Genomic DNA, 22,383 nt, shown 5'->3' on the forward strand with positions numbered 1-22,383 from the left:
ATTTCATTCGAAGGAAGGTTAGGGCATTTTCTGAACATTGCCAAAAAGTTGGCATTACTAAAATGGGGTAGGACTGACTTGACTAAGAGCGCAAAAAATTGCCCATTTGTAGCGTCAAGTGGCCTTGCACCGTGTGTGGAAGAAACTAAAAAAATCATTACCTGCTCCAAGGTAAATTGGACCCTTGATGCTTAAAAAAGACTAAATATTTTGTCTACTCGAGCACTGCTACGATAGGCTAAAACTCTCACATATAAAAACCCCGGTGGAACCGAGAGGGCGAATAAATAGATCATTTAACATGACAACATTTAACATCTAATGAACAAATAGATCATTAAACATGAACCGAGAAGGCCAATAAATAGATCATTTAACATGACCACTAAAGAAGAAATTTCAACTAGGCCCGGTTTGGGTACTAATTGTTGCATACTTGTTCCCTTGTTCCCTAAATGAGAGTAAGAAATATAAGGCTAATCTTTCATACGGCATTTATGAAAGGACCGAGAAATGAGAAGTAAACAGACGCACAAAACAGACAAAATTCAGATCAACACAATAGAAAACGAGATAAGTTTTCAAAAAACAATATTTTTTTAACGTGTTTATTTTAGAGAAAATAATTAAATCGCAACAATAACCTTGTATAAAATTACCCTTTTAGCAAACATTTTTTAAAAGAAAATATGTAGCCTATTTCCTATTTTATCAAATCTTAAGCAAAATTCCCTTAAATTTTTGTAACTTTTTTTTGAAAAGAATTCCAATAAAAGTTCCGTAAAAAAATTTTGTTAGGTTTTGTGGAAAAAAATTGAATCTAGAATGGCAGCTTTTAGTTACTAGTTGGCCATTGAAACATAACGAGTTTAAAATTTATTTTACGAAAATCTACCAAAAAATATTGGATATAATTAAAAAATCAATTTGCAAATATAAAATAGTTTTTGTATTACAGTGCTTCTTCATGATTCCTAAAAATAAAACTGTTGATCAGTTTTAGGACAATTTAGAATGATTTTATAGCCTTATTTCTTTTATTTTAAAATTCTGAAAATGTTGTATTTGAAATTTTCAAAACAATATGTAAAAAAAGGGCATCAAAATATAATAAATTTGAGACATGATGAGAAATACTTGTTAATTAAACAGATAACTTTATTGTTTTAGCGAAAACTCTCATCAGCATTTCCTTAATTTATCAGTCTAAGATATATTATATGTTAATATTAATATATAAAGTATAAGATATACATTAATCCTGTAGCTAGAAATGAATAAATAACAGAAATGAATAAATATAAAATCTTGTTGCGGTTATCTTTAGATGAATAATTCTTAAAAAATATCTTGATTTCTTATAAAAGACTAAATATTTTGTTTTTTAAATAGTAATAATCAATTAGCAAAGACTAAATAAAAAAAATTTAACATAATCAATAAAGGATAAACTCCAAACTAGGCACTAAAATTTCCCTATAAATAAGATAAAAACTCTGAGATGGAACATTCAAGGTCTGCTATTTGGGTGGCTGAAAAACGGTAACAGCAGTTTATTTTAACTATCCTTTCCTTTATGTACCTTCAGATTAGAAATTTAAATACAAATTTACTTTAACACAAACAACTTTTATGTATTTGCATTATTCTATTAAAACTTAAAAAAAATTTGAATTTCAACTACACTGCTATCAGATCAGATACAAAACAGTATTTTTAATTAACATAAAATTTTGAAACTTTTGGAAGACAATTACTGTTCTATGTTTGCGAAACTGAATGAGAAACAATTCTATTGAAATTTGTGCGCATGAAGTAGTGTTAGTTTAGACCTATCGTGTAATAGCGTTACTTACCATAGATAAACATAGAAAATATCTTCATTTAACTTTCTTTAAGGAATTCAAACTTTCTATAAAATGTGCATCATCAAAAGGAATTTCTTAGAAAATTGCTTTTGATTTTTTGACTTCATTTATACTTTAACAAAAGGATTCAGCCAGTGTGTTAATTTAAATTAATGAATCAAATAGCATTTAAATTCTATCAAAGGTATGCATATCATGAGAAGGGTATACTTTATTATGAGTCATTTTAAGTCCAGGCTGCACAACACGCATAACAAATAACTGTAAATTAATACGATACACTACTGTGCACAAAATAATTTTTGAACGAAAAAAAAACAAGAATTTTAGATACTGTAGAAGCTTTTAATAATTGTTATGCAAAGCGATAAAATTTTGTTAGCAACATATCGTACAGATGTAGCCAAATATGAAACTTAGTTTCAAACGAAATCAAATACTCCCAAACTATACAAATATTCAAAGAAAAATTCTCAGAATTTTCAGTGTCCAATTGTACATGTGATCTTTGCAAGGAATACGTATGCAAAAATCGGTTGTATTTGATTCGAATTATATTTAGCGTTGGTAATTTAAATTAGTTGTTTTAATTAACTTGAGTATAGCTAGAGATTGTACGAACTTTGAATAAAGAACAAAAATGTTTTGCTACATGCACGAATTGACAAAGGAATGTTTAAGTTAAACAATTTTAATTATACGAAATTATTTACACAAGTAATTTTTCACAACAAAAGATGTTTTTGCTTGTTGCCATGGTGTCGTTTGTCAGAGACTAACGTGATTATTTTTATCTCAATATATTACATAGCTTTGTCGCAAATTGTGATGTCTTAGAAAGCTATCTTTTTTATTCAAAATGATAACAAAATATTATGGCACACGACATGTTTGGTTATCAAAGGAAGATAAATAAAGATATTCAATAGTAAAACGATAGAATCTAAATTTGACTTTGAAACATTTTGAAAGATATGTCAGAAAAAAATGTAATTTATATGACTGATGGGTTTCATGATCTATAAGAATAAGATTAGAACTAAACCTCTTTCCTTAATTATTTTCAATATCAGCCAAATTAGGAGGAGCCTGCAATAACCATCTGAAATAAATAGTACCTCATGTTTAAAGGATACAAGGTGCTAATATTTCTACAATATTAGATGATAACCAGAAAAAATATCTTGCTTGATAATATCTTAGAACTGAAATCATTTTTGTTGCTAATGGAACTGGAAACCGATGAAGGTAAAGTCTTTAATGCAATCATGAATCAGAAACTTGTCTATTAATCTTAGGCTTTTATGTCTCGATATAATCAAATAATATTAAATCTACTCAAGGATGTAATGTTTCAACTTTGGGTGTTGTGAGAAATAAACAGTTTTAAATATCTAAAGCATTCAAATTTCAAACTTGATTGGAAATTATATTGAAAACCCTCATCAACTTTAAGCTTTATCTTGTCTATTGGAAATGTGGTCAATGGTTGACAAAGCAACACAGTCAAACTGATAACGATTTGATAGCTCAAAGGCACAAATGAAAAAAATTACACAAACAATAACCAACATAATGTTATCAAAAACCAATTTTGCCTTTCAATATTGATGACGTAATTATTACTTGAATGACACCGAGGCAGAGTATGAAAGAGAGAAAGCAAAGAGCTAGGCCTGACTGCTCTTGTTACGAGGCTGTTAGCAAATGAACAGAGCAAGTGGCTTCATTTGGGGCACGTGGAAAGTACGCTAAAATATGGATATATCTACTAGAAACTGGTTTGCCGCCTTGAGAAGAGTTAGTTGCACATTCCCACGAATCTCCCAGTGGCCACAGGAGGCTATTATAGAGAAGAACAATCCAAAAATGAAAACAACTACCCTTTTTAAGTCAGCAAAGGCGAGAACAATAAAGAGCAATTGCTCTTTTCCTTGTTCAACACGAGTGCACCTTCGAGATATAATTTAGCACGCCTTCAAAAGCCAAAACAACATGGAAAGGTGTGCACATGTACAGATATGCCCTCGTGTCGACATAGATGAACAAGAGGGCCTCGTGGAGATTTTGAGAGAATACATAAGACCGCTATTCTAATTGGAAGTGAACGACGTTTAAACACAGTTTTTTGTTCCCCTTCAATAGAATATGTATAAGAGTAACAATGCTGTAAGCATATTTCCAGCTTGTGCATCGTGGCTAAGGATATTTAATTGTTCTTTGCTAATATTTTGATTGGGTTTGTCTGCAATTACAAGTTGAAAGTGTGTATATCTATTGCGCCATACATGTGACTTTTAATCCCCGATTTCTCCGAAACGTTGAAGCTACATATCATTGCTAAAATGTAATTTAATCCATAAGCTGATTGCTCTTAAATTTAAATTAATCTGTCATTAGACTTTCTACCAGTAAACAATGAATGTCTCTCTAAAAATTCAGCAGATAAAAGAAATAAAAACATCAGTTTTTTATCCTTGATTTCAGTGAAATGTCTTCGGTGATAATCAGCGTTTTAGGTTGACAAGCAATTTGACATGCTGGAAAGTTAAATTTGATCATCTCTTTTGCAGAAGCCTGCTCAAGTTCAGTCACACAGTCATGGGTCATGTACAGAGAGCGGCCTGTGTTTGCACCCCTCTTTCTCTCCGAAACTCTCTCCACACAGACACACCCAACAAAACGTCGCTAAGCGATTAGCAGTTTTTGACATTGAATGGAGTTCGTCCAGGGGTCAAATAACTGCTTTTCCTTAATTAATTTCCATGTTGATTCAGAAATCAGTAGAAAAGCCTTTTTGTTTCGGCAATAAAACACCTGACCGTTTCCATTATTCAAAGTGATGAGATTAAAAAGTCATTTGCTTTTCAGGGTCCTATAACACCTGGGCTGGCAATGGATAAGCAAAGATCCTATCTCTTAGATATGACCATATACATTCAATCCACTTTGAAAAACGCTAATTATGAAACACGTATCACAGTTAATTCATAATAAGAGAATTAAAGTGTGCTGTTTCATTCCTTTTCTTTGGATTTAAGTCAAATGATGAAAGAATTAAAGTCATATAATAGAGAAAAAATTTCCACAAACTTGAATAAGAAGGACGTGTTTCCCGTTTTAACAGCGAAAAGAACAGTTCTATTCAAATTAATCGATCTCGATTTGCCGAAACGTTTGTCCCTGATAGAGAAATAATTTAACAGTAATTCTTTCAGACAATGACTCCGTCTTTCTTAAGACTTCTGTGGTCTTTTGGCCTAGTATTATTCCCAAGTATGGGCTCCCTAAGCGTCCTCTAAATGTACGATTTCACTTTGAAAATTGAATTGGGAATATATAAAAATGGGCATGGCAAATCGAAATGGTCTTATATGGGTGAATAAAAAAATATGAGCTGTTAACGACTTCCCTTGGAACCCGAGCCAAAAGAATCTTAGGCATTTCAAACTTCGATAACAGATTCATTGCAACCTCTCCTTTTTTTGTTATTATGAGATCATTGATCCTCGTAGCTGTTACACGTAAAAAAGAGGGGCGTATTTTCTACAATCGGTTTATGTTGAAGAGTATGATGTGACTTGTGGTAAAAAATACGATTAACTATAGGAAAAACGTTCAAAGATCTATGATCAAATACGATTATGTATTTTGAGGCTTACTAAAATAACTTTGAGATTAGTACATTAAAAATTGGCTACCATAAAAGAAATGATTTATAAGAGTAGCTACTTGTTGCTATTAAAAGACTTTGATAAACCTTTCGCTGTACCTGTGGCTCTGATTGTCGATAGATGATTGGTTAAAAGGACACTGACTGGTATTCATGAAAGGAAAAAGGGGAAAACGAGGCTTTAAAGAAAAAAGGAATCAAATAGAGAGAAAATTTTGTGACAAAGAAAAATAGTAGAGATCTAAAGGGACATTTGTTTTGATAAAAACTCTGAGAAGGAACATTCAACGTCTGCTAAATAGGTGGTTTGGAAAAGACGAAACGTGCTTTCAAAAAGGTCTCTGGAGTGATGAAAGAATTAAGAATAAGAAACTACAGAAATAAAAAAAAAATATCAGAAAATAAGAAGGAAAAGATATATCAAAAGCTCAAACTGTTGAATCGCAAGTTTGTAGGCTCACAAGGGGCTGATTTTGCCAAGTACCATTTGTTGAAATGTAAATTAAATTTTGAAGTTATAAATTCGGATGTTTCAGGACAGCTTTGGGACTACGGGTTTTTTTGACGATTCGCGAGAAGCACAGCGCAGAAAAATTATTCATTACTGACCTACAGACACGGAATTGCTAGTGATGTTTATGGGCCTTTGCTCTAAAGGCTTATATGGTAGTAAATTAGATTTGAAGTATACACAGACATATGTTAGGGGTGGTAGAGTATTACAAGTCATCGCCTAAAGAACAGTATCAGAGGGTGCTTTGTGAGATAGCGTAGTAGGAATTGTAAAAGTAATCTCTACTATAGCAGTCAGCAAGAAAATATAAGTAAAGGTATTGCAGTGTTCGAGCCCGGGAAAGTCAAATAACTGAAAAAATCAGATAGCTAAGTAATCTAAGGGCAAGATGGGTTGGTTTGTGCATGCTAAAGACGAACAAAAACGATCTCGATGTGACTTCTAACAAAATGATAAAGAAAATGCTCATATACTGATCCATCCTTTAGAATCAACAGAGATCTCATATGTTTCGTTGTAAAAAAAATCCTTGTCTTAACTGAATTTATACCTTTATTGGCAGAAACTTAACCTAGCTGTAATAGATTAACAAAGCAGCGATCAAATACCACCCTATTCTATCAATGAATCAAACAGCTACGAAAAGTAAGTCGCGACATTATTTCCTGCTACTCTGCAAACTCACAGCGCCGCTTATCCTTCTTCCTTCCTCGTTCGGATTTTCTCCTTATATTATCTTATTTCCCAATGGGAGGACTGCGTTCAATGAAGTGTATTATAGAAAGAAGATCAAGTGGTTTGCCGTAGGAAATACAGGGCACGAGTCAAATTTTCTGTGGCGCAATACAAAGTATAGACAGAAGATTCAAACCAAAGCAGGCCTATCGGGTGCCTAAAAGCTTTAACGAAAAAAAGACGTCTAGCGCTGGAAAAGAAAAAGAGCTTAAATGAAGTGATAAAACTGAAAACATTACAAATTACCTGTTATATAAATGGGGCATATTTTTATTCTCTTGTCAGATATTTCATTCCTCTCAAAGCAGATTGGCATCTGTATACTATTTTAACCGTGGCAAACAATTGTAAATCCGTCTGTTCCTAGAGAAGAAGACCACATCAACACTGTAGCAAGTTAACCATTAAGAGGTTTTATTCATAAAGTGTAATTAGTTTTGAAGATTATGGTAGCAAAGAACCCTTGGCAATTTTTAAAAGTGCTTAAACTGATAACCGCTTAAAGCTTGAGCTTCTTGAAGCTTCAGTCATTTGCTTTCTATTGTGAATCTGCACACTGTATCTATATTAATAAGAATGAACTTGTTTATACTCTCTGTATTTACGAAAAAGTATAGCAAATACCTCTTTTATACGTGGTCATCAAATGTCCTAATGATATACTCACGCCCAGTCTCTACAGTTAACCATGGCTGTGACATTTGCTGATAATTCAGTTGTGATTAGAATAGAACGCGAGAGCTGAAGAAAATGCCTAGCTCTTCCGTGTCACAAACTATTGCAACAAAATCTTCTCGCTGCATCTAAACGCATTTTAACTAATGAAAACTCGATTTTCTACGCGCTTAAATAACTTTTTGTAAAGGAATACACACCTGCGAGTAAATATCCGAGCAAACATTTGGATAACGCTAAATCTCCATGAACGACTTCGGGAAAAAGGCCATGGAAAGGTGAATCTGAAATAAAAGTAGAGTATTAGCAAAGAGACTCTTCTTTTCTATACTTGAAATCTACAATCTTCGGCATAGCTGTTGCAAAAATCACTCAAATATATGACATATATATTTCCATATCTACCTCCCCCCCCCCCAAATCCAAGCGGGGGTTTACGCCCATTTGTAGGGTAATAGCAACATTGAGCTAGGGAGATGAGGATGAAAAACCCAGCATCGACTGTCCACGATTTCAGGTCCAAAACGGTTAATACAGTTTACTGAATATTGGTAAAAAACATTGCAAAAAACGAAACGTGCGCACCCAACAAGTCATAGTACTTCGTGTTAGCATAGTACTTTCGGCAGGAAAAGACTTCTTACATTTGAATACTCTAGTTACTTCTATATGGCTCAATGTGTAACCAAAGAGTAACTTCAGCTGACAATAAAGAATTGTGAAGAGTTGCAGCTATGGAAAAACTGAAATCAACGTTGCCATTAGAAATACAACTTCAAGCATCGAATGGACTAGTGAATCAATAAGCCTGAGCCTCAACTTAGTTCTGACTAAACCAAACACGAGGTCGGTTTGCCTCGTTTTTGAAACATGTTGGTGCAGTACAAAATAACCATCTGAGAAATGGTCCCCGAACTTCACTGTCACTCCTAACAATGTTTTTATTTGCTTTGGCCTTTTTCATTTTTTTTCCTTGTTTTTTCTCAAGCATTTGTTTTGAGAAAAAGCATCTCGTCGCTGTTCGTAGCCCTATTTCTTTTGAAACTGAGCGAGCTCCAAACAAAACGAAGCTTGATGAAATCATTTTTATAGGTCAGTTGAAATAAAAAACCAAACATTGGAGCGTACAGCAACAATTGTTTTCCATACAAAGTTGTAAACTGTACAAAATCTGAAATTCTAAAGCTTGGTTTCCAAAGCTTTCTTACTCAAGTTATAGTTACATTCTGAATTTGAATTTCCTAGAAAATTCCTTAAGTCGTATCTTCAGTAATAAGCATTCTATTTGAGCATTTTGTGTTGTTTTCTATCATTGATTATTCAACTTGATGAGAGGTTGACAGTTATTGATTGGTGACAAACAAAAGAACCAATCAGGCGCGTCTTTCTTCCTCTCATGACACTTTCGAGAAACATCTCGACATAAATTTTCTACTTTCTTTCTGTCACTATCCGTCATTTACACTCTGAAGAGTGCCGGACGAAAAGTGCTCCAGAACTACCATTCTTCTAACAGGCTGCACGATCTCAAAATAGCAAAGATTTTTCTTGAATTCATTTAAGGCATAACAGTTGTAAGAAAAGTAAGTTGAATATGGGCACATGGCACTAAAGAATATGGGCACATGGCACTAATTTCAGTTCTCAAATTTCTTGACTATCTGAAAGCATATTACTGAGTCTCTTCTAAAGTTTACAGAGAAGAATATTATTTTTATAATTGTGGCCATTTCAAAAGTAATCAACTCTTCGCTATTTCTAAAAAGAAGGTATAAGTTCAAACAAACAGAAAAAGAAGACTTTGAAAATAGAGTTTACAGAAGTTAATGTCTACTTTGATTCTTCAATGACTACAAAGATAGTTCTAACTCTCTTTTTGCCTTTTCAAAAGCAAGAGTGCTTCTTTGCAATTCCATGGTTTTAAAGGAAGCAGTTATAAAGCCAGATAATTTAAAAGAACTGTTGTTGCTTCAAATTTGATTTGTGATAATCATTAAGTGCTTGGCCTAAAACTGCAGTTGTCAGACATTGTTTTTATTACTTTCCGAATCGTTAAAGGCAAACTTCCATCAAAACTATAATTTACAAAGTTAACTTCACCTCTTTCTCTACTTATATCATCTTCCTTTTCCTTTGGTAAAGTTCGCTATTGGCCTCTTGGGCATTTTCCTTAACATAATAAACCTAACATAATTAACATAAGAAACTAGTGACTGTTATAAATAGTATTGCAAATAGAATATTTAATATTTATAAAACCAGTCTTTGAAGTTTAAACTAGCCTTTATTAGATTTTTTAAGTTTTTTATACAATATTCGCAGTTTATGATCATATTATTTTTTCATCTTCTTTAGAACTTTTTACAAACTAGCCTTCAATTGATGCTTTCAAATACATCTGAAATGCACAGTCTCTAAACGATTAAAAGATGTAAAAAATCTTTTTACGAAACAAAATCATAAACTTATTTATGGCAAAATCTGTAAACATCTGATATTTATTGTACTGCCTGAGCTGGGCATAAAAATCATACTCGAACTGCAAATTTTTTTTTTTAAATTACCAAACAACCAATTGTTATATTCCTAAAAAGTCTGGTCTTCTTCTCATGTACAATATGTTTTTTAACTGCACATTATTCACCATCTTTTCACATTTTTATATAAGTTCATTCATTCTCCAGATCTTGAATCATGACACGTATACTTCTGTTAACGTAGTTCAACCAAAGTCTAAGTAAACAAAGTACAAGAGGAAAGAAATATCAAATTATATTTAGGTAACTTGGTGCCTTTATATTGGTAGAATATTCACTGCCTTCCGGCAGCCCCCTCAGTAAGAATTGACTTAGATTCTTGCGTTCTTCTAAAGGTCGTTGGGTTTAGGTGATATAAAATATAATTTTGTCATACAACATACGGGATCTCATAAAATCCTTGACCTAAATTGCCAGTGACCAAAAACATGAAACAAGTATCGATTCATGAATATTAAAAAAAGATAAGACTTTTAAAACTCTCAGATTGTTAGAGTTTTAATAGTCCTCGCAAAAAAACTATTAAAAAGACAAGCCAAAACAACTTTAAGACATGGTAGCATTTCGTACTTTAAATATTTCGTGCTATCATTGACTGAAAACCCTTTTCACTATACAACATATGATCTCTGTATGCAAACAAACATTTAATTGAACTGTCTATTAACTTTCTTTGTTTTGTAGCATCCGAGTTCCAAAATTACTGAATTTTGCATAGGCTTTGCCTTTTATCTTACATAGGCCCAAATTGTTTACTATAGCAAACATTTTAAAAAGAAAGACTATATTAAAAATTGAAAGAAAAATTTTCAGTTGATTTGAAAACGAGTACATGCTCGAAACGTCGTGTTTTTAACAATCAAACTATTATATTTTAATTTTGGTACTATATTTATTTGCTAACTATATTATCGTTATTTTAAAAAGAAGCAGTCATATTGTAATTGGCATAACCATGTAGGAGTGTGCCAGATCCAAACATATAGATACATATATATGATCGTGTTTTGTTTATTGTTCTTGTAGAATTCTTGAAATCTACATAAAAAAGATACCTGTTTAAATAGAGGGAACATATAAAACGGATATCGAAGAGCTGCTTCTACAAATAGGTAACTAATGACAACGAAGTTACATTATTTGACTAGAAATTCTATTACCTTGAATACAGATGTGTTACTATTCAAATACATTCTTAATTGCATTCTTAATGAATTCTTAATCAAAGGCATTCTTAATGAATTATATATTATGATATCTAAAAGGAATTTTCTTTAAATTCTAGCAAAAGAGGCAACGATCGCATGGGCACAAAAAGCTTATGTTTATGTTTCCAGCAAATTTATATAATGCGTTTATTTTTGAATAAATAGGCTAAAAATTAAGCTTTGGTGAATTTGATTCTAAAACTGGCATTTTAACCTTCGTCTTTATGGTTTGGCCACTGGAGTTTACCCTCATCAAGTTTTTATAGCTGAAACTGATATTAGGCTTAAGAAGACCAACTTTCGTAGCAGTGGATAAAGTTGTGGCCTAAACGTTTTCACAAGAGTCCAGATAAATGCTCATCCTTCTTCTGGCAGAATCTCTCATATATTGAAATACATTTCTTAGAAAGTTGAAAAACAAGGATAGGCATAGTATTCATATCTATTTTGTTGTTATTGGCCTTCCTCATGGTAAAGGACTATTCGATTACCATGCTGTCTCATAAGAGTGCTCAAATTATTATTCTCGTGATCACAGTAATCAAAGTGTTAAATGATAACTGTTCTCAATAATTTTCAAACACTATACTATTTAAAAACCCAAACCAACAGATACAAAGATCTCTGCCAGCTCTTAAAAAAGTTAATATGAAAGTAAACGACCAGTTCACTGCCTTCTCGGAAGCAAGTATTGTGTGTGGTGAGATGCGTGTGTTTTCAGGATTCTCGGTCAAATAGCAGCTTACAACTCTCTTTTTCAGGAACCGTGCAATAAAAGAAATCCCAGTATATTTTTAAAATAGCTGCATACAAATTAATTGAAAAATGACTTGAAAATTATAATAGTATGCATTAAGGGAAAAAATTTACATCGACTGAAAGATTCTTTTGAATTTAAAACAAATTTGATTCAAAATTCACTTCCATTTTGTCAAAAGAAGTAGAAGCGTAAAAATGAAAATACTTTTGGATTATGGCTTGCTTTCGATCAATTTTGAGCTTTAAATCTTACGGGTCGATCGGTGAACGCAAATCAAGGTTAGAAGTAAAAACAAAAAATCCCCAACAAGTTTTGCTTTTCGAAACTTCACTGAAATTGGTTTGTATGTAGATGATTTCTTTCAGCTGTTTTGTCCACAAAATACCACTGCCGATCGATTTTTCTGACAGACGTAATAAATGTTTTGTTTGGTGGTCAAATAAAATCCAAAATGGCATGTTGTTTTCGCCTGAGAAGTTGAAAATCGTTCGTCTATGAAGATGAGGACAAGACGCCATCTATATTATATCGTATTGAAGCTAAAGAGAGATTTTTTATGTATGATTAGCGTTCGTTGGATCTTCTGCATAGCCATTTACTAGATAACTAAAATTTCAAAGTGGAATAGCAGGTATAAATAAATGATGCAGACAAAATCTCAAATAAGCTGAAGTAAAGCATTATTTAGTTATAATTCATACTTAAAAAGAAGATTGATGTAAAGAAGAATCATATATCTTGTGATGCGAGAGCAGTTTTGAAGCGATTGGTACTGGGTCAAAATGAGCAAATTTGCTGAAGAAATGACACGCACATCTACTTTCTCTTGGCTAGTTCTATACGAAAAGCGGTTTATTTCTTTTGTACAATTTTAATTGCGCAAATTCACAGTTGCTCAATACTAGTTCACAGAAAACAAGGATATTTGCCAAATGTATTGATGTGTTCTTTGTTGAACTGTAAAAAATTGTCCTTTAAACTCTAGATTGTGAAAAATAATAGCTCAATAGATCCGCTTTGAAAACAGCAAAAAGTTCTTATGACGGAGGCAGAATAACTGTCTATAAAGTTATAGTGAAAAGTTTTCCAAAATCAGCTGCCCAACTTGGCTGAGACACAGTTTTCTGCGCTCCTTAAACGTTGATAAGTACTATGTACTGTGAGGCCATGGCAATGATTATACGTGGGTCGCGCAAAACACAGCGGCCATTCTAATTGCGCACAAGAGAACGCAGCTAACACGTGGCTTGTTCCCATTATAACGGATCACGAAAATACCTTAGATTAATTGGGTTGTTAAGAAAGACAGTAATTTTGTAGGAATCGCTCAACTTGCAGCGATTTCACGACCTTAATATCGCCTTTTGAATGTGACGCTTCTGCGTTCGCTGTCTTGTTTGGTTTTGTACAAAGCTTTACAAGAATGGTTTGGGCAAACAACGATAGTGCAATCTTGAAAAATTCAATTAGTTAGTTAGAAAACAGTGCCTGGGCATCAAGTGCTGTTCAAAAGAAGTCACACCCAGTTATATGAGCTAGAGCAAACATTCATCAGCATCGTCTTTTGTTTCATTGACTACTAAAAGGTTCAGGTTCATAGATATTTGGCAGTGAAAATGTTTGGTGAAAAACTGTCACTGACATGGCCGAACAGCTCACATACAAACAAAATAGAGAATCGTTGTATCATGCAAGGAAACTTGTAAACCATGATGAGAGAATCAATGTAACAGGAGCGACAAGGGTGACTGTTTAATGGTTTTTAGCTTTGGAAAAGTGAGGAGATAAGATAGCTCTGTTGCTAAGATACAGGCTAGATATTACGTGCTACGTTCAAGAAACAGGTTATGACGTCATCGTGTATAGAAGTTGTGGCAGCGCCTTGAGATTTCATCTAGATAATTAACATTGCTAAATAGAAAGATGTAGCCTTACTGTCTTAAAACAAACGCTGAATTTCTATTTCTAGAAAGAAGTAGAAATTCTTACAGAACTATTGTTAGTATAAAATACATAAACATAGACATTTATTTCCTTATAAGGGTATATCAATCGTTAAAATTAAATCCTCTATTCCATAATTTCCTACTTCTAAAACTCATTCAAAACTTAATTGATATTTCATCTTATTCTCACTGCGATGAATGAAAGCAATACATCTTATCTCCTGAATAATATGATCCAGAATAATATAATATATGCAGACAAACCGCAACGGAATAAAAACATGAAAGTAATTATGAACAAAAAATTACCAATGAATGCTTATAAAATATAACATTGAGAGAGGAAGTCGTAACTTTAATACCAGTCGAATTTCTTGTTTTTTGCTCAAATCAACTCAGCTAGCAAAAGTATTTTCCTTCATTTCTCGCATGCTCATCGATTATTAATTGTTTATGAATACTTAAACAATTTAATATTTAAATGAAATGAAATCCAGCTAGCCTGCACAAATTAAGAATGATTGCCTAGAACGTTAAAGGATATCAATATAAAGTAATATTTGTATTCTTTGATAATTTCTTGATCGTGATAAATTTTACAATTTCAGTCAAAGCAAACTCATGGTACAAAAATCCATATAATTGACAGCATCTTTCAAAGAAATCTATATGGCACGATGACGACATTAAAAATCAATGTTTTTTTGTCTTTTGACCGCATAACCTGAAATATCATCTTAAAAAATATCATAAACTGCAAAAGCAGTTATAACCAGAGACTGTGATAGAGCAAGTGAAAGTACGTAGTTTAAGTAATAGGTTACTTTTGTTTTTGCCTGGTACATAGACTGAAGAACCAAGACAAGATTGAAGTTTTGATTTGATTGGTAAGAAGCAGGTGTTCGGTGAACATATCGCAGCCAATTCGCAACATCTTTAGCTGACTTTGCAAATTTAGAGGAACTTTTTACTGTTTGATATGCGGTCCAAATTCAAATATTCTGGATCATATCTTCGTGATGTCAAAACTATGGTACTCTTCAAAGATGCATACTGATCGGTGAATTATTAAAATGCTTAAACGAATATTAAACCAATCCTAGAGACATCTAGGCATCGATGTTCAAAAGAAAAAGCGAGTCTTGTGCATCATTCAACCTCCAAAATCATTTTTGATCTGCAGCGACACACAACGTTATCTGACATTTCAAGGTGGAAATGAACTAAAAGTATGCAGTATAAAAGCTCCGTGTTGTAAAATTTGCAATATTCAGACAATGAAGAAAACCTCCTTAAACATGTTCGTTGAAAAAGATCGTTTTTCCATATGCGAGAAACAGTTGTTTGTTTCTATCCTAAATGGTGTACTACAAACAAACATTTGGCATATAAGAAAAAGGAGAGGTAGGCTGAAATGTCACTAAAGATGATCCACCCGTGGAAAATTGTGTTCTTCCGCGTCAAAATGATGAAAGAAAATCACAAATTTAATATTAAACTAATTATTGAATTGACTGATTCTTTAAATTAACATAACTTTAACAATGGCTTTGAAAAAAGCAAACATTTTACGACATACTAAAAGCTTAACAGTGTTTCTAGACCTACAAGATCGAGAAGGCTGTTCTCTTTGAAGGGCAAATTTTGGGTGTCAATTGAACAAAAATAATTCTTAACATAAACGTAGAGATATAGAAATCAAAATTTAGAATTCATCTAAGTTTTTTCCGTAAAAATAATTTCTAGAATAATTTTTATCAATCATTCGTTTTAATGATGCAAAAGTGCTAGCTTCAAGGTGAAGGACAACTTACCATTTTTAACGAATTATATTGAGATTAGTGGCAGATTTTAACACTAAAATGCATAGCAGTGACCACAATTAAAATATTTTCCTGAATATGGGGTAAAAATATACTCTCTAAATGCGCTGAAATTTAAATGATTTAATCCAAATTTTTGAAATATATTCACGTTTCTCCCTACATAGGTGATGCAGCGTTTTCTCAAATACATTGAAAGATTTGTTTGGCCCAGATGATAAGAAAGCCAGGTATTTTTTACTCTAAGAATTGCAACTACAGCAAAACTTGCATACAGGGAACAGCTATTGGACAAGATTCTGTCCTTCATAGGAAAAATGCTTTAAAAGCTTTTGTTGTATAGAACAGGAGTGAATCAAAACTTGTTTAACTAATAGAAATAAGGGTGCAAATACGTCAAGATAGAGCGAAAATTCTATTTAGAAAATAAATCTAAGAAATACGTGGTACGAAGTTTACCTACATGGGTGTCTTCAACTGAAGTTAAAACAAAATATGCTGTAAAGAGCAGAATCATATGTATGAACCTAAGATTACCAGAAGCTGCAAAGCATTACACGATAAAATACAATGCAAAGATGTTCCAAGATCGAGAAAATCAGAGTATTGAATCTGTCAAAGCAATAATAAACCATGGTTCTTAAAGCGAGTCAATGATGAGACACATTAAAGGTCGATTCGTTAACTTTTGGCCATCAAAACCAATGTAGAACATAGATTAGACAAAAAACCTTTAACACAACTGTATACGGCCTGCACCTCTGTATAAAGAATCAGTAGCAAACAATCTTTTGTTGATACAAAACTAAAAACGGCTTTGCAAAAAACTCCTAGCGTAGGGTATTTTGTTCTGACGTTTTATACTCTAAAGAGTGTGAGACGAAAGGCTTCAATATGACATAAAATGTTTGTTTGCATCAAAGTCATTTTTAAGTTTACTTTGATATAATGTTGTGAATTAAGCACCAAATAGTTGCATTTCTTTCCTTAACTCAAAATGTTACACTAACAGTTTACAGAGTAAAATACGAATAAGATAATAAAAATATCTGTCATCTAATTGTCTTGTATCCAACTGTACACCATGCTTTAAATTTTCTTTTTGAAGTCAGTTATTCCACATTATAATGATCGTGATAATCTTTTCCAAGACACACTACATGTGATGATACCAAAAATTAGGTTGCTAAAGTTAGATTATTAGCAAGTATTGACTCGGAATCAGCTTCAAAATACTAGGCAATGCGTTTCTGCTTTAACCACGAAATCTGATTTTATTTTGGATCCCATTTTAATAACCCATTTTAAACGTCGAATCTAAGTTGCATCTTTGTTTTAATTTCCTTCAACTATGTTGAAATCATGCGGAATCAGTACTGATTTGAGAAATTCTGACTTGACATTATTTGAAACTTAAATTTTCAGGAAACTTTTAACTTTTACGTTTTAAAAGCGATAATACGTCAGCATTTAACGCTGTATCGAATATTTGCGCAAAAAGTTTACATTGTTACAAATTATTCATAAGCCACTATAGCCCTGCCAAAAAACCAATCGATAATTTTTCAATATGAACACAAATTAACATCGGGTAAAAGAGGAACGAGTTAGGGCCATTTTCAATACTAGAAAAATGACAGAATTTTTAATATTTTAATTTTCCCGCCCTTCGTAATTATCAAAGGCCGATGAACATGACAAAGCAAGATCAATCTTTCTAGCTTTATGAAAAATAATGACACTAGAGAAACCTGTTTAGAGTCTCAATCTCATAGTAGCTCTGACATGGCAGTAGAAGATTAGCTTCTACTATGTTCTGGTTATCTTCTCACAGAAATAAGAACATAAATGGGCATTAAGACTATTAATTTCTTTTAGCTATTACTCACTGTCAATAACAATTTTTTTATCTCCAAGCGTATGGCTCTGTCTCACAGAAGATGAAATAGCACACTAACTGGTTAAGTTTTTGTAGGTCGTTATAACGAAGATGTTTCACTACAACTAAAGGGATATGAAGACCTTAACTTATCTTCATAACACCTTTGAAAATCCATCATTTATATGTTTATATTGGAGTTTGTCTTTTCACAAAAGAAAAACTGAATTCGGCACTAGACAATGTAGCCTACGGGCAAACTTGAAAGATTTTCTCAGAGACAAGTCTAGTAACTTAAAACTAAGTATACTATGCGTGATGATCGCATTAAGCGTGAAACTCGTCGTAGCAACTTAGAATCGTCCTGTTCTATACACCATAGCGTGTACAGCTCTGCCTATCAGGGTCCACCACGCAGGCTATAGACGATAGTAAGCAGATATTTTAATGCGTGCTTCAGTGAAAACAATCACAAAAAATATCGAAAACCAACCTGAGCTGCAACTACTGGCTTTAATTGAATTTTTTATCGCTGACCTTTGATGACAGAAATCTAAATGATTGCTACACCTTGCATTTTGAGCAAAAAACTCGCATTTGCGTCACATGCTGTCACATGAATGTTCTGTTAGACCATGATAATCTTGGTACCCAATCGAATAATGGTCTAAAGCTTAGTTGTGGGATTGCCTGGAGTCTGTGACGTCATAAGATCATATATACAAGGAAAATGATATGTATATAGGTTATGGAAAAATAAGAACACAAGTTATGGATAGTGAAGTGATTCTCTTGAGAAAAGGATTGACAAGCAATGATCATTTGTTAAATGTGAATGAAACAATAAAAAGCAACGAAAGAACTAACCAAATTATTTTAACATAAACTTCCACAAAACAAGGAGCACACATGTCACAATTATAAAGCTAAAAGTTATAAAGATAGTGACATGTATCATAATATATGACTTGGGTAGATAAAAATTTGCCAATACAGAATTGAAAGAGCCGTGTACTCGCTCTCTGCAAAAAACCAACTATTGTTTTGCTCAAAATAAGAAAATCATCGTAAAGAATGAAAACTCATTTACAAACACGTCTCAATAAAGGACATTGGTAAAAAAACAACCAATCATTTTGTCAACGGTACTCTCTTCAAACAAAATCCCTGTACAGACAACCTTCTGGAGGCGGGCACCAGCCTACTACAAATGGGGACTCTGGTCTTGAGTGCGTCTGCTATGACGAGGCTTTCCTACATGTTATAGTCAACTAGCTAACAACTGAAATAATACAGTATATAGCATTGCAAACAAAGAAAATGGTGAAGATGAATGATGAAGGTGGAAGAGGTAAAAGATTTCCATATGCTGTCCCGAATTCCTCGAATATAAAGAAGCCGTTTGCTATCTCGATAAATTGCCAGCATTTCTCGCTAGCGTTCGAAACAGTCAATGACGACCGAGTTTGGGGGAAAATAGATATTGGTATTTCAAGGGATTTTTGCAGGCACTGCAGATTTGTACTGAAATTAAATCTTTGGGTCTGGTGTAAACGGAGATGCCGCTTTATTTTATAAACGCCTGATTTTTATTTACATTTGAGTTGAAATACACAACTGAAAACATCAAATCGCATAGAGATTTTAGTGGATAAACTAAAAACATTTGACCGTTAGCGACAACTCATTACACAATGTAACTTAGTTACGGGCCTTCGAAGTTGATCGACTGAACACTTTAAAGGTAGTCTGAACTCTAATTCTTTTATCTAGTTTGGGATTTTTGCTGAAGATAAGATTTCCTTGCTCGACAACTCACAGTAACTGACATTGTAGGCACCGATTGAAGTGAGTCCATGGCACAGTTGCCGAAGTTAAACGACCCTATTCTGACTACGAGCTGAAATGATTGAACCAAAACACAACTGTGCCTAAAATGCAGAACTGTGAGTATTAGCGCGCATTTGCTGGCAAAATTCGATCTGGCCAATTTAAGAATTCAAAAGTCGCACGAAACTTTACGAAAGTGAATAAAAACCAAGGCTTCAATGCTGTAGATAAATTAGGTTACCTAAACAAGATTGGTTTTTCTAAAGAAATGATTTAATTTGTCGCTTCAAGCCAATAGAAAAGTAAACTTTGCAGATGTTTCAGAGTACACTTTGCAATCGCTTTCAACGTAAAAGCAAAACGGCTCATTAAAAGCAAAAACCTATGTCTTTAAATTTGCAACTAATCATATAAAAAACAAACGGAAGTGGAAGCAGGAAAATATTACGCAGTCATTTCGAGTTTATTGTTTTTAAAGTCTGGTAATTAGAAATTCTCAGCTTTAGTTCAAATATAAGCTTCTTTTTGCGTAAAGAAAGACCCTATGTAATTCTATTTTCATGTGTTTCTTTACTTAAACCACAACTGCTAAAATAAATGAAATATCATTTTATAAGCAAGTGGATGTGTAACGCCACATCAGGTGTGATTTCGTAAGATATTTAAGGAAACCTCCAAGAAACACAGTATACTATAAAGGTGGTATCTCTAGAAACCCAGCTACGGAACCATGTTACTTGCACTTGGCTATCTTGGAACAAAAACGTTGCCACTGGGTTGGAGATGTTGGTTAATCTTAGAAATGAGTAGAGTCTTCTTGCGGACACCGTTTGAACCAGAGTTACGGATCGCTGCAGAGGGATGTTCGTTGGAGGCATGTCTGTTGAAGGCAGGTGTCCGCTAAAAATGAGTTGTCCGCTGCTATGAGATGTCCGCTGAAATGAAGTGTCCGCTGAAATTAGGTATCCTTCGAAGAAAGGCACTTTTTGAAGGAAGTTGTCTTTTGAAGAGAGGTTACCTCCACAAGGCCTTGAACACAGTAAAGAAACACACGATTAGTTGCCCTCCATCATGATATGTCCCTTATTGGGAGGTGTATGTTAATGAAGGTACAGTTCAAGTATCTTAGGGTGAGTTCCCTTTAGCAAGGGGACTCCCTTTAAATTTATTCTGCGAAGTAATGGAGAGCCAATGATTTTTGCTTTTAACAAATTGGGGATACTATAACTTTCTATCAATTTCGAAGGCATGACATAATCAAGGATCAATAGAAATTATTACTGTTGTATAAAGCCATTTAAGTAAAGTAGCCATAAAAGTACCACATCAGATGACCATCAGAGCATAATCGTATAACTCCTCCAAAATATCGTGCAATGTTGATAGCCAATAGATTAAGTTCAAACAAATTCGATTATACACAACAGGAGACAACCGTATCCATATTTCGCTAGACCGGGAACCTAAAGAACTGACGGAGAGGGTATCCGGAGGTTTTTCACTTGTTTCCACTTCCTTAAGCTAGAACCTTGAAATTTTGAAGGGTGGCTAAAAAAAATTTCTTCCCAGATGTCACGTAATTGATGACGTAAAGAGTAACAGTCAGAATTAGCCCAAGAATTAGGAAACAAGTGAGAAACCTCCGTTTACCTTCTCCGCCAGTTTGTTAGGAAATATTCCCTGTCTAATAGCTATGGCAATTCAGGCAAGAATAATGCTATGGTGTTGAAGTGCTGTTTTCTTATAGATGGCTCTTAGCAAATTTGTGATATGAGCTATTGAAGAAGGCCAAAGCTCCTTCCCAGCGATACGAATAAGCATGTGTAATGTACGAAAATGATGAATATTAATATGAAAATTTCCAGCAACACTTAGCACTTAAGAGAGCTAAGGCTAGTGAGAGAAGTCGTTAAAAAAGGTTTGCATAAATTATATACAAATACTGCAGTCTTTCAGCCTTCTGTAAACCTTGGCCTATACGCACACCAATATTATTTCTGATATTATGTTCTGTCGCAACATCAGCAAAACAAATAGCTTGTAGGCAGGTTGCTAAAATAGGCAGCACAAATGATGATGTACGATATATCTTGCTGCAAAAATACACAATTGTTTCAATTATGCAGTATCAATTACTGAATTCATGTTAATACAGTAAAAACAACTTGTTTATGAATTGATTTTCTATTTAAAGAGAAACACATACGTCGTCTTGTTCACTATATAACTAGTTATAAATGCTTACGCACCTCGCACTGATAAGAGTTTCCAAGAGACTAGAAAGCAAGACTTAAGAGTTTGCAAGGTCAAAGCTTCGATTCTATTTAATTATGTCTTGAGCATAAATGCTATGGATTCTCTGGCTCTTAGTCTTATGCTGTAATGATTTCTACTTGTATCAACTTGGTTTCTTGTTTATAACATTGGACAAACACAGTCGCTACTTTCTGCAGTTTAATCCGGGAGAGAAAAAAACAGACGAATGTAACAGATACACGCTTTTTAATATGATATGCAAGGTAATCGATGTCAGTTTAGCAGTATATTGGTGTGCAAATTCACTCCCAAGTATAAATCGCTATATAGTGTTGTATGGGACTGTGTCAGAAAGTTAGCAGGTGTTCACGATGGAACGACAATTCGCGCTCTTGGATCCACGAGAAAGAACAATGCAGGATAGTTAGCCACTAGGGTTGAAATTAAATGCTGCTAGGTCAGCAGTTGAAAGTGACGATGGATTGAAAAACATCCCTGTTATTGAGGTTATATATATGGAGAACTTGGATGGAATTTCAGGCCATACGCCTAACAAAATTAAACGAGTATACTTAGGAAGATTAAACGTGTCCTTCTCAATCGCTCAGTACTGGACAGCACAATAACAGCGCTTTTGGCCTAAAACAGGGACTTAGAGATGGAAAATAGAGTTTTGTTG

The 22,383-nt window shown here is 33.5% G+C and overlaps 1 long non-coding RNA gene across 6 annotated transcripts in view; it reads right to left on the reverse strand.

Annotated features, from left to right (window-relative positions):
• LOC135695331 (uncharacterized) overlaps window positions 1-22,383 on the reverse strand; it is a 76,467-nt gene that overhangs the window by 18,120 nt on the left and 35,964 nt on the right. For all 6 annotated transcript variants that reach the window (XR_016143969.1, XR_016143968.1, XR_016143966.1 and 3 more), the window contains 2 exons: window positions 7,666-7,749; window positions 7,037-7,153 (listed from right to left, as the gene is read on the reverse strand). This is a non-coding gene — a long non-coding RNA (uncharacterized LOC135695331). The remainder of the gene's footprint in view (window positions 1-7,036; window positions 7,154-7,665; window positions 7,750-22,383) is intronic.

The sequence above is a fragment of the Rhopilema esculentum genome, chromosome 2 (genome assembly GCF_057945365.1).
Source record: "Rhopilema esculentum isolate cy_ngs chromosome 2, ASM5794536v1, whole genome shotgun sequence".
NCBI classification, from domain to species: domain Eukaryota; kingdom Metazoa; phylum Cnidaria; class Scyphozoa; order Rhizostomeae; family Rhizostomatidae; genus Rhopilema; species Rhopilema esculentum.